At 43.7% G+C, this 16,533-nt stretch overlaps 10 non-coding genes across 10 annotated transcripts; all 10 read left to right on the forward strand.

Annotated features, from left to right (window-relative positions):
* Positions 1-1,175: 1,175 nt before the first annotated feature.
* On the forward strand, positions 1,176-1,247 carry trnae-cuc (transfer RNA glutamic acid (anticodon CUC)). Its single transcript has one exon. It is a non-coding gene; the product is annotated as a tRNA-Glu (tRNA).
* A 1,726-nt stretch (positions 1,248-2,973) lies between these two features.
* On the forward strand, positions 2,974-3,045 carry trnae-cuc (transfer RNA glutamic acid (anticodon CUC)). Its single transcript has one exon. It is a non-coding gene; the product is annotated as a tRNA-Glu (tRNA).
* A 1,727-nt stretch (positions 3,046-4,772) lies between these two features.
* On the forward strand, positions 4,773-4,844 carry trnae-cuc (transfer RNA glutamic acid (anticodon CUC)). Its single transcript has one exon. It is a non-coding gene; the product is annotated as a tRNA-Glu (tRNA).
* A 1,179-nt stretch (positions 4,845-6,023) lies between these two features.
* trnae-cuc (transfer RNA glutamic acid (anticodon CUC)) lies at positions 6,024-6,095 on the forward strand. The gene has a single exon. It is a non-coding gene; the product is annotated as a tRNA-Glu (tRNA).
* A 1,726-nt stretch (positions 6,096-7,821) lies between these two features.
* On the forward strand, positions 7,822-7,893 carry trnae-cuc (transfer RNA glutamic acid (anticodon CUC)). The gene has a single exon. It is a non-coding gene; the product is annotated as a tRNA-Glu (tRNA).
* A 1,340-nt stretch (positions 7,894-9,233) lies between these two features.
* trnae-cuc (transfer RNA glutamic acid (anticodon CUC)) lies at positions 9,234-9,305 on the forward strand. Its single transcript has one exon. It is a non-coding gene; the product is annotated as a tRNA-Glu (tRNA).
* A 1,721-nt stretch (positions 9,306-11,026) lies between these two features.
* Positions 11,027-11,098, forward strand: trnae-cuc (transfer RNA glutamic acid (anticodon CUC)). The gene has a single exon. It is a non-coding gene; the product is annotated as a tRNA-Glu (tRNA).
* A 1,721-nt stretch (positions 11,099-12,819) lies between these two features.
* Positions 12,820-12,891, forward strand: trnae-cuc (transfer RNA glutamic acid (anticodon CUC)). Its single transcript has one exon. It is a non-coding gene; the product is annotated as a tRNA-Glu (tRNA).
* A 1,718-nt stretch (positions 12,892-14,609) lies between these two features.
* trnae-cuc (transfer RNA glutamic acid (anticodon CUC)) lies at positions 14,610-14,681 on the forward strand. Its single transcript has one exon. It is a non-coding gene; the product is annotated as a tRNA-Glu (tRNA).
* Positions 14,682-16,402: 1,721 nt separating this feature from the next.
* Positions 16,403-16,474, forward strand: trnae-cuc (transfer RNA glutamic acid (anticodon CUC)). Its single transcript has one exon. It is a non-coding gene; the product is annotated as a tRNA-Glu (tRNA).
* The last annotated feature ends 59 nt before the right edge of the window (positions 16,475-16,533 follow it).

The raw sequence follows: 16,533 nt of genomic DNA on the forward strand, positions 1-16,533 counted from the left end.
CGCTTGGTAAACTTGTGATGCCCATCAGATACAAGAGAGTTGGTTGAAGAGTGGTTGAAGAGGTTGTTAAGCTTGACAAAGCACTCTGAGCAGACGTAGAGATGGCAAGGTACATTTGAAAGCTTTCCCCAGTTCAAGTCGTCTGAATGCATTGGCCGGGAATCGAACACGGGTCAACTGCTTGGCAAGCAGTTATGCTCTCCACTATAGCACCAATGCCCTGACAGAGACTTTCATCAGACAACAAGTCAAAACAACTTCGGTTGGTTTGTTAAGTTTGGGGACATGTAAATTCAAACTGCAATGGTACTATTCGCCATCACGGACAGATGCCTACGTTGTTGGAAAGAATGAATTGATAAATGAGCAAATACTTCTGTAATGACAAGGAAACTCTAAGCACCACCTGAGACACAGCCCCCGTGCCAACTGTGGCCGCCAGCCTGTGTACAACTCTTGTTTCACAGGTACCGAAAAAGACCCTCCAAGGACTTCAGGAAGCTGATGCAACGGAACGAGAGTGCTACGAAGGTCAATTGCTTGACAAGTGGCTGTAGTATGCCCTCTACTATAAGACTACTGCCGTGACATGCCCCAACAATTTCAGCAGGCATAAAAAGCTATTTGGGAGTTTTAAATGCTTCGGTTCAATTCCTTAAAGTCAGATGTCCCTTTTCCATCACTGATCCGTTCCATATATTGCTCACCTAAGATCATTCTTTTAAAGGGTGTCTGTACATACCTCGTCCGTTTGACTACACATAGCCCCCTGCAAAATGGACAACGAGGCACAAGAGACAACACCCATAGTTCACAAAAATCAAAGGCTCCCTGGTGGTCTGGTGGCTAGGATTTGGTGTTTCCACTGTTGTGACGTAGGTCAGGAGTGTTTTATTTCTTTTGTCATCTATCCACTTATTTTCTTGCAGGGTTATGACACACTTGCTCTTACTCAGGAATCTTTCTATTTCTCCCTGAAGTAAGAGAGAAGTCAAAAGCGTGAAACTTGTGCTTGCTTGGATTTATTCTCCAGATGCACAGAATTACTTTCATTTAAGACTAAAATGTTCCCAACTTCAGCACGTATTCAATGCAATGCACAATGCCAATTTTTTTGTCAGTTAGGAAGAGTTTACTGCAGATTTGCAATCGGTACTGTTGACTAGGCATTTGGGTCCCTGATGGTCTAGTGGCTAGGATTCGGCGCTCTCACTGCCGCGGCCTGGGTTCGATTCCCAGTCAGGGAATCAGAGTTTTGAAACTCTGACTAACTAGGGTAAACCTAAGACGCGTGTGTTGTTGTTTTCCAATGACAAGACTGCAATGTCAATTTAATCAAGCCCTGTCACAGATTTAACAGGACGTTGGTATGGAAGTAGTCATCCTATGCGCATCACTGAATTTGTGTTAATACTTTACAACCAGCAGATTTAGTCATTCTCTTTAGAGAAAGGCTCAATAAACTCTTCCCAGCAGCTCTAGAACCATTGTGGCTTGGCAGTTTTAAAAACTAAAAGAATGATCAAGTTTTTTTGATACTTTGATGTGTGCTTAATAATCCTTTGAGCAGCAAAAAGGAGTTCCATTTGTCATCAAATGACATGGGCTGATTCATCCACGGATGATATGGAAGACAAGGAATTGTATGGTCAGTTGCCGGACAAAATGTTTTTGTCAACGGGCTTGGAGCATTTGGCGATGTGGAAGGTGCTGGCCGTCCGTGGATTCTTGGATTGAGTTTGAGGGAGGCCTGTTTTTTTTCTGTGGTACGGCACTGGGGAATCTCATCTTCCCCACTCGCTTGGTAAACTTGTGATGCCCATCAGATACAAGAGAGTTGGTTGAAGAGTGGTTGAAGAGGTTGTTAAGCTTGACAAAGCACTCTGAGCAGACGTAGAGATGGCAAGGTAGATTTGAAAGCTTTCCCCAGTTCAAATCGTCTGAATGCATTGGCCAGGAATCGAACACGGGTCAACTGCTTGGCAAGCAGTTATGCTCTCCACTATAGCACCAATGCCCTGACAGAGACTTTCATCAGACAACAAGTCAAAACAACTTCGGTTGGTTTGTTAAGTTTGGGGACATGTAAATTCAAACTGCAATGGTACTATTCGCCATCACGGACAGATGCCTACGTTGTTGGAAAGAATGAATTGATAAATAAGCAATTACTTCTGTAATGACAAGGAAACTCTAAGCACCACCTGAGACACAGCCCCCGTGCCAACTGTGGCCGCCAGCCTGTGTACAACTCTTGTTTCACAGGTACCGAAAAAGACCCTCCAAGGACTTCAGGAAGCTGATGCAACGGAACGAGAGTGCTACGAAGGTCAATTGCTTGACAAGTGGCTGTAGTATGCCCTCTACTATAAGACTACTGCCGTGACATGCCCCAACAATTTCAGCAGGCATAAAAAGCTATTTGGGAGTTTTAAATGCTTCGGTTCAATTCCTTAAAGTCAGATGTCCCTTTTCCATCACTGATCCGTTCCATATATTGCTCACCTAAGATCATTCTTTTAAAGGGTGTCTGTACATACCTCGTCCGTTTGACTACACATAGCCCCCTGCAAAATGGACAACGAGGCACAAGAGACAACACCCATAGTTCACAAAAATCAAAGGCTCCCTGGTGGTCTGGTGGCTAGGATTTGGTGTTTCCACTGTTGTGACGTAGGTCAGGAGTGTTTTATTTCTTTTGTCATCTATCCACTTATTTTCTTGCAGGGTTATGACACACTTGCTCTTACTCAGGAATCTTTCTATTTCTCCCTGAAGTAAGAGAGAAGTCAAAAGCGTGAAACTTGTGCTTGCTTGGATTTATTCTCCAGATGCACAGAATTACTTTCATTTAAGACTAAAATGTTCCCAACTTCAGCACGTATTCAATGCAATGCACAATGCCAATTTTTTTGTCAGTTAGGAAGAGTTTACTGCAGATTTGCAATCGGTACTGTTGACTAGGCATTCGGGTCCCTGATGGTCTAGTGGCTAGGATTCGGCGCTCTCACCGCCGCGGCCTGGGTTCGATTCCCAGTCAGGGAATCAGAGTTTTGAAACTCTGACTAACTAGGGTAAACCTAAGACGCGTGTGTTGTTGTTTTCCAATGACAAGACTGCAATGTCAATTTAATCAAGCCCTGTCACAGATTTAACAGGACGTTGGTATGGAAGTAGTCATCCTATGCGCATCACTGAATTTGTGTTAATACTTTACAACCAGCAGATTTAGTCATTCTCTTTAGAGAAAGGCTCAATAAACTCTTCCCAGCAGCTCTAGAACCATTGTGGCTTGGCAGTTTTAAAAACTAAAAGAATGATCAAGTTTTTTTGATACTTTGATGTGTGCTTAATAATCCTTTGAGCAGCAAAAAGGAGTTCCATTTGTCATCAAATGACATGGGCTGATTCATCCACGGATGATATGGAAGACAAGGAATTGTATGGTCAGTTGCCGGACAAAATGTTTTTGTCAACGGGCTTGGAGCATTTGGCGATGTGGAAGGTGCTGGCCGTCCGTGGATTCTTGGATTGAGTTTGAGGGAGGCCTGTTTTTTTTCTGTGGTACGGCACTGGGGAATCTCATCTTCCCCACTCGCTTGGTAAACTTGTGATGCCCATCAGATACAAGAGAGTTTGTTGAAGAGTGGTTGAAGAGGTTGTTAAGCTTGACAAAGCACTCTGAGCAGACGTAGAGATGGCAAAGTACATTTGAAAGCTTTCCCCAGTTCGAATCGTCTGAATGCATTGGCCGGGAATCGAACACGGGTCAACTGCTTGGCAAGCAGTTATGCTCTCCACTATAGCACCAATGCCCTGACAGAGACTTTCATCAGACAACAAGTCAAAACAACTTCGGTTGGTTTGTTAAGTTTGGGGACATGTAAATTCAAACTGCAATGGTACTATTCGCCATCACGGACAGATGCCTACGTTGTTGGAAAGAATGAATTGATAAATGAGCAATTTACTTCTGTAATGACAAGGAAACTCTAAGCACCACCTGAGACACAGCCCCCGTGCCAACTGTGGCCGCCAGCCTGTGTACAACTCTTGTTTCACAGGTACCGAAAAAGACCCTCCAAGGACTTCAGGAAGCTGATGCAACGGAACGAGAGTGCTACGAAGGTCAATTGCTTGACAAGTGGCTGTAGTATGCCCTCTACTATAAGACTACTGCCGTGACATGCCCCAACAATTTCAGCAGGCATAAAAAGCTATTTGGGAGTTTTAAATGCTTCGGTTCAATTCCTTAAAGTCAGATGTCCCTTTTCCATCACTGATCCGTTCCATATATTGCTCACCTAAGATCATTCTTTTAAAGGGTGTCTGTACATACCTCGTCCGTTTGACTACACATAGCCCCCTGCAAAATGGACAACGAGGCACAAGAGACAACACCCATAGTTCACAAAAATCAAAGGCTCCCTGGTGGTCTGGTGGCTAGGATTTGGTGTTTCCACTGTTGTGACGTAGGTCAGGAGTGTTTTATTTCTTTTGTCATCTATCCACTTATTTTCTTGCAGGGTTATGACACACTCGCTCTTACTCAGGAATCTTTCTATTTCTCCATGAAATAAGAGAGAAGTCAAAAGCGTGAAACTTGTGCTTGCTTGGATTTATTCTCCAGATGCACAGAATTACTTTCATTTAAGACTAAAATGTTCCCAATTTCAGCACGTATTCAATGCAATGCACAATGCCAATTTTTTTGTCAGTTAGGAAGAGTTTACTGCAGATTTGCAATCGGTACTGTTGACTAAGCATTCGGGTCCCTGATGGTCTAGTGGCTAGGATTCGGCGCTCTCACTGCCGCGGCCTGGGTTCGATTCCCAGTCAGGGAATGAGAGTTTTGAAACTCTGACTAACTAGTGTAAACCTAAGACGCGTGTGTTGTTGTTTTCCAATGACAAGACTGCAATGTCAATTTAATCAAGCCCTGTCACAGATTTAACAGGACGTTGGTATGGAAGTAGTCATCCTATGCGCATCACTGAATTTGTGTTAATACTTTACAACCAGCAGATTTAGTCATTCTCTTTAGAGAAAGGCTCAATAAACTCTTCCCAGCAGCTCTAGAACCATTGTGGCTTGGCAGTTTTAAAAACTAAAAGAATGATCAAGTTTTTTTGATACTTTGATGTGTGCTTAATTATCCTTTGAGCAGCAAAAAGGAGTTCCATTTGTCATCAAATGACATGGGCTGATTCATCCACGGATGATATGGAAGACAAGGAATTGTATGGTCAGTTGCCGGACAAAATGTTTTTGTCAACGGGCTTGGAGCATTTGGCGATGTGGAAGGTGCTGGCCGTCCGTGGATTCTTGGATTGAGTTTGAGGGAGGCCTGTTTTTTTTCTGTGGTACGGCACTGGGGAATCTCATCTTCCCCACTCGCTTGGTAAACTTGTGATGCCCATCAGATACAAGAGAGTTGGTTGAAGAGGTTGTTAAGCTTGACAAAGCACTCTGAGCAGACGTAGAGATAGCAAAGTACATTTGAAAGCTTTCCCCAGTTCGAATCGTCTGAATGCATTGGCCGGGAATGGAACACGGGTCAACTGCTTGGCAAGCAGTTATGCTCTCCACTATGGTACCAAAGCCCTGACAGAGCCTTTCATCAGACAACAAGTCAAAACAACTTCGGTTGGTTTGTTAAGTTTGGGGACATGTAAATTCAAACTGCAATGGTACTATTCGCCATCACGGACAGATGCCTACGTTGTTGGAAAGAATGAATTGATAAATGAGCAATTACTTCTGTAATGACAAGGAAACTCTAAGCACCACCTGAGACACAGCCCCCGTGCCAACTGTGGCCGCCAGCCTGTGTACAACTCTTGTTTCACAGGTACCGAAAAAGACCCTCCAAGGACTTCAGGAAGCTGATGCAACGGAATGAGAGTGCTACGAAGGTCAATTGCTTGACAAGTATTCAATGCAATGCACAATGCCAATTTTTTTGTCAGTTAGGAAGAGTTTACTGCAGATTTGCAATCGGTACTGTTGACTAGGCATTCGGGTCCCTGATGGTCTAGTGGCTAGGATTCGGCGCTCTCACCGCCGTGGCCTGGGTTCGATTCCCAGTCAGGGAATGGGAGTTTTGAAACTCTGACTAACTAGTGTAAACCTAAGACGCGTGTGTTGTTGTTTTCCAATGACAAGACTGCAATGTCAATTTAATCAAGCCCTGTCACAGATTTAACAGGACGTTGGTATGGAAGTAGTCATCCTATGCGCATCACTGAATTTGTGTTAATACTTTACAACCAGCAGATTTAGTCATTCTCTTTAGAGAAAGGCTCAATAAACTCTTCCCAGCAGCTCTAGAACCATTGTGGCTTGGCAGTTTTAAAAACTAAAAGAATGATCAAGTTTTTTTGATACTTTGATGTGTGCTTAATAACACTTTGAGCAGCAAAAAGGAGTTCCATTTGTCATCAAATGACATGGGCTGATTCATTCACGGATGATATGGAAGACAAGGAATTGTATGGTCAGTTGCCGGACAAAATGTTTTTGTCAACGGGCTTGGAGCATTTGGCGATTTGGAAGGTGCTGGCCGTCCGTGGATTCTTGGATTGAGTTTGAGGGAGGCCTGTTTTTTTTCTGTGGTACGGCACTGGGGAATCTCATCTTCCCCACTCGCTTGGTAAACTTGTGATGCCCATCAGATACAAGAGAGTTGGTTGAAGAGTGGTTGAAGAGGTTGTTAAGCTTGACAAAGCACTCTGAGCAGACGTAGAGATGGCAAGGTACATTTGAAAGCTTTCCCCAGTTCAAATCGTCTGAATGCATTGGCCGGGAATCGAACACGGGTCAACTGCTTGGCAAGCAGTTATGCTCTCCACTATAGCACCAATGCCCTGACAGAGACTTTCATCAGACAACAAGTCAAAACAACTTCGGTTGGTTTGTTAAGTTTGGGGACATGTAAATTCAAACTGCAATGGTACTATTCGCCATCACGGACAGATGCCTACGTTGTTGGAAAGAATGAATTGATAAATGAGCAATTACTTCTGTAATGACAAGGAAACTCTAAGCACCACCTGAGACACAGCCCCCGTGCCAACTGTGGCCGCCAGCCTGTGTACAACTCTTGTTTCACAGGTACCGAAAAAGACCCTCCAAGGACTTCAGGAAGCTGATGCAACGGAACGAGAGTGCTACGAAGGTCAATTGCTTGACAAGTGGCTGTAGTATGCCCTCTACTATAAGACTACTGCCGTGACATGCCCCAACAATTTCAGCAGGCATAAAAAGCTATTTGGGAGTTTTAAATGCTTCGGTTCAATTCCTTAAAGTCAGATGTCCCTTTTCCATCACTGATCCGTTCCATATATTGCTCACCTAAGATCATTCTTTTAAAGGGTGTCTGTACATACCTCGTCCGTTTGACTACACATAGCCCCCTGCAAAATGGACAACGAGGCACAAGAGACAACACCCATAGTTCACAAAAATCAAAGGCTCCCTGGTGGTCTGGTGGCTAGGATTTGGTGTTTCCACTGTTGTGACGTAGGTCAGGAGTGTTTTATTTCTTTTGTCATCTATCCACTTATTTTCTTGCAGGGTTATGACACACTTGCTCTTACTCAGGAATCTTTCTATTTCTCCCTGAAGTAAGAGAGAAGTCAAAAGCGTGAAACTTGTGCTTGCTTGGATTTATTCTCCAGATGCACAGAATTACTTTCATTTAAGACTAAAATGTTCCCAACTTCAGCACGTATTCAATGCAATGCACAATGCCAATTTTTTTGTCAGTTAGGAAGAGTTTACTGCAGATTTGCAATCGGTACTGTTGACTAGGCATTCGGGTCCCTGATGGTCTAGTGGCTAGGATTCGGCGCTCTCACCGCCGCGGCCTGGGTTCGATTCCCAGTCAGGGAATCAGAGTTTTGAAACTCTGACTAACTAGGGTAAACCTAAGACGCGTGTGTTGTTGTTTTCCAATGACAAGACTGCAATGTCAATTTAATCAAGCCCTGTCACAGATTTAACAGGACGTTGGTATGTTTTTTTTCTGTGGTACGGCACTGGGGAATCTCATCTTCCCCACTCGCTTGGTAAACTTGTGATGCCCATCAGATACAAGATTAGATTTCATGGTTGAAGAGTTTGTTAAGCTTGACAAAGCACTCTGAGCAGAAGTAGAGATGGCAAAGTACATTTGAAAGCTTTCCCCAGTTCGAATCGTCTGAATGCATTGGCCGGGAATCGAACACGGGTCAACTGCTTGGCAAGCAGTTATGCTCTCCACTATAGCACCAATGCCCTGACAGAGACTTTCATCAGACAACAAGTCAAAACAACTTCGGTTGGTTTGTTAAGTTTGGGGACATGTAAATTCAAACTGCAATGGTACTATTCGCCATCACGGACAGATGCCTACGTTGTTGGAAAGAATGAATTGATAAATGAGCAATTACTTCTGTAATGACAAGGAAACTCTAAGCACCACCTGAGACACAGCCCCCGTGCCAACTGTGGCCGCCAGCCTGTGTACAACTCTTGTTTCACAGGTACCGAAAAAGACCCTCCAAGGACTTCAGGAAGCTGATGCAACGGAACGAGAGTGCTACGAAGGTCAATTGCTTGACAAGTGGCTGTAGTATGCCCTCTACTATAAGACTACTGCCGTGACATGCCCCAACAATTTCAGCAGGCATAAAAAGCTATTTGGGAGTTTTAAATGCTTCGGTTCAATTCCTTAAAGTCAGATGTCCCTTTTCCATCACTGATCCGTTCCATATATTGCTCACCTAAGATCATTCTTTTAAAGGGTGTCTGTACATACCTCGTCCGTTTGACTACACATAGCCCCCTGCAAAATGGACAACGAGGCACAAGAGACAACACCCATAGTTCACAAAAATCAAAGGCTCCCTGGTGGTCTGGTGGCTAGGATTTGGTGTTTCCACTGTTGTGACGTAGGTCAGGAGTGTTTTATTTCTTTTGTCATCTATCCACTTATTTTCTTGCAGGGTTATGACACACTCGCTCTTACTCAGGAATCTTTCTATTTCTCCATGAAATAAGAGAGAAGTCAAAAGCGTGAAACTTGTGCTTGCTTGGATTTATTCTCCAGATGCACAGAATTACTTTCATTTAAGACTAAAATGTTCCCAACTTCAGCACGTATTCAATGCAATGCACAATGCCAATTTTTTTGTCAGTTAGGAAGAGTTTACTGCAGATTTGCAATCGGTACTGTTGACTAGGCATTCGGGTCCCTGATGGTCTAGTGGCTAGGATTCGGCGCTCTCACCGCCGCGGCCTGGGTTCGATTCCCAGTCAGGGAATGAGAGTTTTGAAACTCTGACTAACTAGTGTAAACCTAAGACGCGTGTGTTGTTGTTTTCCAATGACAAGACTGCAATGTCAATTTAATCAAGCCCTGTCACAGATTTAACAGGACGTTGGTATGGAAGTAGTCATCCTATGCGCATCACTGAATTTGTGTTAATACTTTACAACCAGCAGATTTAGTCATTCTCTTTAGAGAAAGGCTCAATAAACTCTTCCCAGCAGCTCTAGAACCATTGTGGCTTGGCAGTTTTAAAAACTAAAAGAATGATCAAGTTTTTTTGATACTTTGATGTGTGCTTAATAATCCTTTGAGCAGCAAAAAGGAGTTCCATTTGTCATCAAATGACATGGGCTGATTCATCCACAGATGATATGGAAGACAAGGAATTGTATGGTCAGTTGCCGGACAAAATGTTTTTGTCAACGGGCTTGGAGCATTTGGCGATGTGGAAGGTGCTGGCCGTCCGTGGATTCTTGGATTGAGTTTGAGGGAGGCCTGTTTTTTTTCTGTGGTACGGCACTGGGGAATCTCATCTTCCCCACTCGCTTGGTAAACTTGTGATGCCCATCAGATACAAGATTTGATTTCATGGTTGAAGAGTTTGTTAAGCTTGACAAAGCACTCTGAGCAGACGTAGAGATGGCAAAGTACATTTGAAAGCTTTCCCCAGTTCGAATCGTCTGAATGCATTGGCCGGGAATCAAACACGGGTCAACTGCTTGGCAAGCAGTTATGCTCTCCACTATAGCACCAATGCCCTGACAGAGACTTTCATCAGACAACAAGTCAAAACAACTTCGGTTGGTTTGTTAAGTTTGGGGACATGTAAATTCAAACTGCAATGGTACTATTCGCCATCACGGACAGATGCCTACGTTGTTGGAAAGAATGAATTGATAAATGAGCAATTGCTTCTGTAATGACAAGGAAACTCTAAGCACCACCTGAGACACAGCCCCCGTGCCAACTGTGGCCGCCAGCCTGTGTACAACTCTTGTTTCACAGGTACCGAAAAAGACCCTCCAAGGACTTCAGGAAGCTGATGCAACGGAACGAGAGTGCTACGAAGGTCAATTGCTTGACAAGTGGCTGTAGTATGCCCTCTACTATAAGACTACTGCCGTGACATGCCCCAACAATTTCAGCAGGCATAAAAAGCTATTTGGGAGTTTTAAATGCTTCGGTTCAATTCCTTAAAGTCAGATGTCCCTTTTCCATCACTGATCCGTTCCATATATTGCTCACCTAAGATCATTCTTTTAAAGGGTGTCTGTACATACCTCGTCCGTTTGACTACACATAGCCCCCTGCAAAATGGACAACGAGGCACAAGAGACAACACCCATAGTTCACAAAAATCAAAGGCTCCCTGGTGGTCTGGTGGCTAGGATTTGGTGTTTCCACTGTTGTGACGTAGGTCAGGAGTGTTTTATTTCTTTTGTCATCTATCCACTTATTTTCTTGCAGGGTTATGACACACTCGCTCTTACTCAGGAATCTTTCTATTTCTCCCTGAAGTAAGAGAGAAGTCAAAAGCGTGAAACTTGTGCTTGCTTGGATTTATTCTCCAGATGCACAGAATTACTTTCATTTAAGACTAGAATGTTCCCAACTTCAGCACGTATTCAATGCAATGCACAATGCCAATTTTTTTGTCAGTTAGGAAGAGTTTACTGCAGATTTGCAATCGGTACTGTTGACTAGGCATTCGGGTCCCTGATGGTCTAGTGGCTAGGATTCGGCGCTCTCACCGCCGCGGCCTGGGTTCGATTCCCAGTCAGGGAATGAGAGTTTTGAAACTCTGACTAACTAGTGTAAACCTAAGACGCGTGTGTTGTTGTTTTCCAATGACAAGACTGCAATGTCAATTTAATCAAGCCCTGTCACAGATTTAACAGGACGTTGGTATGGAAGTAGTCATCCTATGCGCATCACTGAATTTGTGTTAATACTTTACAACCAGCAGATTTAGTCATTCTCTTTAGAGAAAGGCTCAATAAACTCTTCCCAGCAGCTCTAGAACCATTGTGGCTTGGCAGTTTTAAAAACTAAAAGAATGATCAAGTTTTTTTGATACTTTGATGTGTGCTTAATAATCCTTTGAGCAGCAAAAAGGAGTTCCATTTGTCATCAAATGACATGGGCTGATTCATCCACGGATGATATGGAAGACAAGGAATTGTATGGTCAGTTGCCGGACAAAATGTTTTTGTCAACGGGCTTGGAGCATTTGGCGATGTGGAAGGTGCTGGCCGTCCGTGGATTCTTGGATTGAGTTTGAGGGAGGCCTGTTTTTTTTCTGTGGTACGGCACTGGGGAATCTCATCTTCCCCACTCGCTTGGTAAACTTGTGATGCCCATCAGATACAAGATTTGATTTCATGGTTGAAGAGTTTGTTAAGCTTGACAAAGCACTCTGAGCAGACGTAGAGATGGCAAAGTAGATTTGAAAGCTTTCCCCAGTTCGAATCCTCTGAATGCATTGGCCAGGAATCGAACACAGGTCAACTGCTTGGCAAGCAGTTATGCTCTCCACTATAGCACCAATGCCCTGACAGAGACTTTCATCAGACAACAAGTCAAAACAACTTCGGTTGGTTTGTTAAGTTTGGGGACATGTAAATTCAAACTGCAATGGTACTATTCGCCATCACGGACAGATGCCTACGTTGTTGGAAAGAATGAATTGATAAATGAGCAATTACTTCTGTAATGACAAGGAAACTCTAAGCACCACCTGAGACACAGCCCCCGTGCCAACTGTGGCCGCCAGCCTGTGTACAACTCTTGTTTCACAGGTACCGAAAAAGACCCTCCAAGGACTTCAGGAAGCTGATGCAACGGAACGAGAGTGCTACGAAGGTCAATTGCTTGACAAGTGGCTGTAGTATGCCCTCTACTATAAGACTACTGCCGTGACATGCCCCAACAATTTCAGCAGGCATAAAAAGCTATTTGGGAGTTTTAAATGCTTCGGTTCAATTCCTTAAAGTCAGATGTCCCTTTTCCATCACTGATCCGTTCCATATATTGCTCACCTAAGATCATTCTTTTAAAGGGTGTCTGTACATACCTCGTCCGTTTGACTACACATAGCCCCCTGCAAAATGGACAACGAGGCACAAGAGACAACACCCATAGTTCACAAAAATCAAAGGCTCCCTGGTGGTCTGGTGGCTAGGATTTGGTGTTTCCACTGTTGTGACGTAGGTCAGGAGTGTTTTATTTCTTTTGTCATCTATCCACTTATTTTCTTGCAGGGTTATGACACACTCGCTCTTACTCAGGAATCTTTCTATTTCTCCCTGAAGTAAGAGAGAAGTCAAAAGCGTGAAACTTGTGCTTGCTTGGATTTATTCTCCAGATGCACAGAATTACTTTCATTTAAGACTAAAATGTTCCCAACTTCAGCACGTATTCAATGCAATGCACAATGCCAATTTTTTTGTCAGTTAGGAAGAGTTTACTGCAGATTTGCAATCGGTACTGTTGACTAGGCATTCGGGTCCCTGATGGTCTAGTGGCTAGGATTCGGCGCTCTCACCGCCACGGCCTGGGTTCGATTCCCAGTCAGGGAATGAGAGTTTTGAAACTCTGACTAACTAGTGTAAACCTAAGACGCGTGTGTTGTTGTTTTCCAATGAAAAGACTGCAATGTCAATTTAATCAAGCCCTGTCACAGATTTAACAGGACGTTGGTATGGAAGTAGTCATCCTATGCGCATCACTGAATTTGTGTTAATACTTTACAACCAGCAGATTTAGTCATTCTCTTTAGAGAAAGGCTCAATAAACTCTTCCCAGCAGCTCTAGAACCATTGTGGCTTGGCAGTTTTAAAAACTAAAAGAATGATCAAGTTTTTTTGATACTTTGATGTGTGCTTAATAACACTTTGAGCAGCAAATAGGAATTCCATTTGTCATCAAATGACATGGGCTGATTCATCCACGGATGATATGGAAGACAAGGAATTGTATGGTCAGTTGCCGGACAAAATGTTTTTGTCAACGGGCTTGGAGCATTTGGCGATGTGGAAGGTGCTGGCCGTCCGTGGATTGAGTTTGAGGGAGGCCTGTTTTTTTTCTGTGGTACGGCACTGGGGAATCTCATCTTCCCCACTCGCTTGGTAAACTTGTGATGCCCATCAGATACAAGAGAGTTGGTTGAAGAGTGGTTGAAGAGGTTGTTAAGCTTGACAAAGCACTCTGAGCAGACGTAGAGATGGCAAAGTACATTTGAAAGCTTTCCCCAGTTCGAATCGTCTGAATGCATTGGCCAGGAATCGAACACAGGTCAACTGCTTGGCAAGCAGTTATGCTCTCCACTATAGCACCAATGCCCTGACAGAGACTTTCATCAGACAACAAGTCAAAACAACTTCGGTTGGTTTGTTAAGTTTGGGGACATGTAAATTCAAACTGCAATGGTACTATTCGCCATCACGGACAGATGCCTACGTTGTTGGAAAGAATGAATTGATAAATGAGCAATTACTTCTGTAATGACAAGGAAACTCTAAGCACCACCTGAGACACAGCCCCCGTGCCAACTGTGGCCGCCAGCCTGTGTACAACTCTTGTTTCACAGGTACCGAAAAAGACCCTCCAAGGACTTCAGGAAGCTGATGCAACGGAACGAGAGTGCTACGAAGGTCAATTGCTTGACAAGTGGCTGTAGTATGCCCTCTACTATAAGACTACTGCCGTGACATGCCCCAACAATTTCAGCAGGCATAAAAAGCTATTTGGGAGTTTTAAATGCTTCGGTTCAATTCCTTAAAGTCAGATGTCCCTTTTCCATCACTGATCCGTTCCATATATTGCTCACCTAAGATCATTCTTTTAAAGGGTGTCTGTACATACCTCGTCCGTTTGACTACACATAGCCCCCTGCAAAATGGACAACGAGGCACAAGAGACAACACCCATAGTTCACAAAAATCAAAGGCTCCCTGGTGGTCTGGTGGCTAGGATTTGGTGTTTCCACTGTTGTGACGTAGGTCAGGAGTGTTTTATTTCTTTTGTCATCTATCCACTTATTTTCTTGCAGGGTTATGACACACTCGCTCTTACTCAGGAATCTTTCTATTTCTCCCTGAAGTAAGAGAGAAGTCAAAAGCGTGAAACTTGTGCTTGCTTGGATTTATTCTCCAGATGCACAGAATTACTTTCATTTAAGACTAAAATGTTCCCAACTTCAGCACGTATTCAATGCAATGCACAATGCCAATTTTTTTGTCAGTTAGGAAGAGTTTACTGCAGATTTGCAATCGGTACTGTTGACTAGGCATTCGGGTCCCTGATGGTCTAGTGGCTAGGATTCGGCGCTCTCACCGCCGCGGCCTGGGTTCGATTCCCAGTCAGGGAATGGGAGTTTTGAAACTCTGACTAACTAGTGTAAACCTAAGACGCGTGTGTTGTTGTTTTCCAATGACAAGACTGCAATGTCAATTTAATCAAGCCCTGTCACAGATTTAACAGGACGTTGGTATGGAAGTAGTCATCCTATGCGCATCACTGAATTTGTGTTAATACTTTACAACCAGCAGATTTAGTCATTCTCTTTAGAGAAAGGCTCAATAAACTCTTCCCAGCAGCTCTAGAACCATTGTGGCTTGGCAGTTTTAAAAACTAAAAGAATGATCAAGTTTTTTTGATACTTTGATGTGTGCTTAATAACACTTTGAGCAGCAAATAGGAATTCCATTTGTCATCAAATGACATGGGCTGATTCATCCACGGATGATATGGAAGACAAGGAATTGTATGGTCAGTTGCCGGACAAAATGTTTTTGTCAACGGGCTTGGAGCATTTGGCGATGTGGAAGGTGCTGGCCATCCGTGGATTCTTGGATTGAGTTTGAGGGAGGCCTGTTTTTTTTCTGTGGTACGGCACTGGGGAATCTCATCTTCCCCACTCGCTTGGTAAACTTGTGATGCCCATCAGATACAAGATTTGATTTCATGGTTGAAGAGTTTGTTAAGCTTGACAAAGCACTCTGAGCAGACGTAGAGATGGCAAAGTAGATTTGAAAGCTTTCCCCAGTTCGAATCGTCTGAATGCATTGGCCAGGAATCGAACACGGGTCAACTGCTTGGCAAGCAGTTATGCTCTCCACTATAGCACCAATGCCCTGACAGAGACTTTCATCAGACAACAAGTCAAAACAACTTCGGTTGGTTTGTTAAGTTTGGGGACATGTAAATTCAAACTGCAATGGTACTATTCGCCATCACGGACAGATGCCTACGTTGTTGGAAAGAATGAATTGATAAATGAGCAATTGCTTCTGTAATGACAAGGAAACTCTAAGCACCACCTGAGACACAGCCCCCGTGCCAACTGTGGCCGCCAGCCTGTGTACAACTCTTGTTTCACAGGTACCGAAAAAGACCCTCCAAGGACTTCAGGAAGCTGACGCAACGGAACGAGAGTGCTACGAAGGTCAATTGCTTGACAAGTGGCTGTAGTATGCCCTCCACTATAAGACTACTACCGTGACATGCCCCAACAATTTCAGCAGGCATAAAAAGCTATTTGGGAGTTTTAAATGCTTCGGTTCAATTCCTTAAAGTCAGATGTCCCTTTTCCATCACTGATCCGTTCCATATATTGCTCACCTAAGATCATTCTTTTAAAGGGTGTCTGTACATACCTCGTCCGTTTGACTATACATAGCCCCCTGCAAAATGGACAACAAGGCACAAGAGACAACACCCATAGTTCACAAAAATCAAAGGCTCCCTGGTGGTCTGGTGGCTAGGATTTGGTGTTTCCACTGTTGTGACGTAGGTCAGGAGTGTTTTATTTCTTTTGTCATCTATCCACTTATTTTCTTGCAGGGTTATGACACACTCGCTCTTACTCAGGAATCTTTCTATTTCTCCCTGAAATAAGAGAGAATTCAAAAGCGTGAAACTTGTGCTTGCTTGGATTTATTCTCCAGATGCACAGAATTACTTTCATTTAAGACTAAAATGTTCCCAACTTCAGCACGTATTCAATGCAATGCACAATGCCAATTTTTTTGTCAGTTAGGAAGAGTTTACTGCAGATTTGCAATCGGTACTGTTGACTAGGCATTTGGGTCCCTGATGGTCTAGTGGCTAGGATTCGGCGCTCTCACCGCCGCGGCCTGGGTTCGATTCCCAGTCAGGGAATGAGACTTTTGAAACTCTGACTAACTAGTGTAAACCTAAGACGCGTGTGTTGTTGTTTT

Source organism: Leuresthes tenuis, unplaced genomic scaffold, assembly GCF_036924035.1.
Source record: "Leuresthes tenuis unplaced genomic scaffold, fLeuTen1.0.hap1 SCAF_10, whole genome shotgun sequence".
NCBI lineage: Eukaryota > Metazoa > Chordata > Actinopteri > Atheriniformes > Atherinopsidae > Leuresthes > Leuresthes tenuis.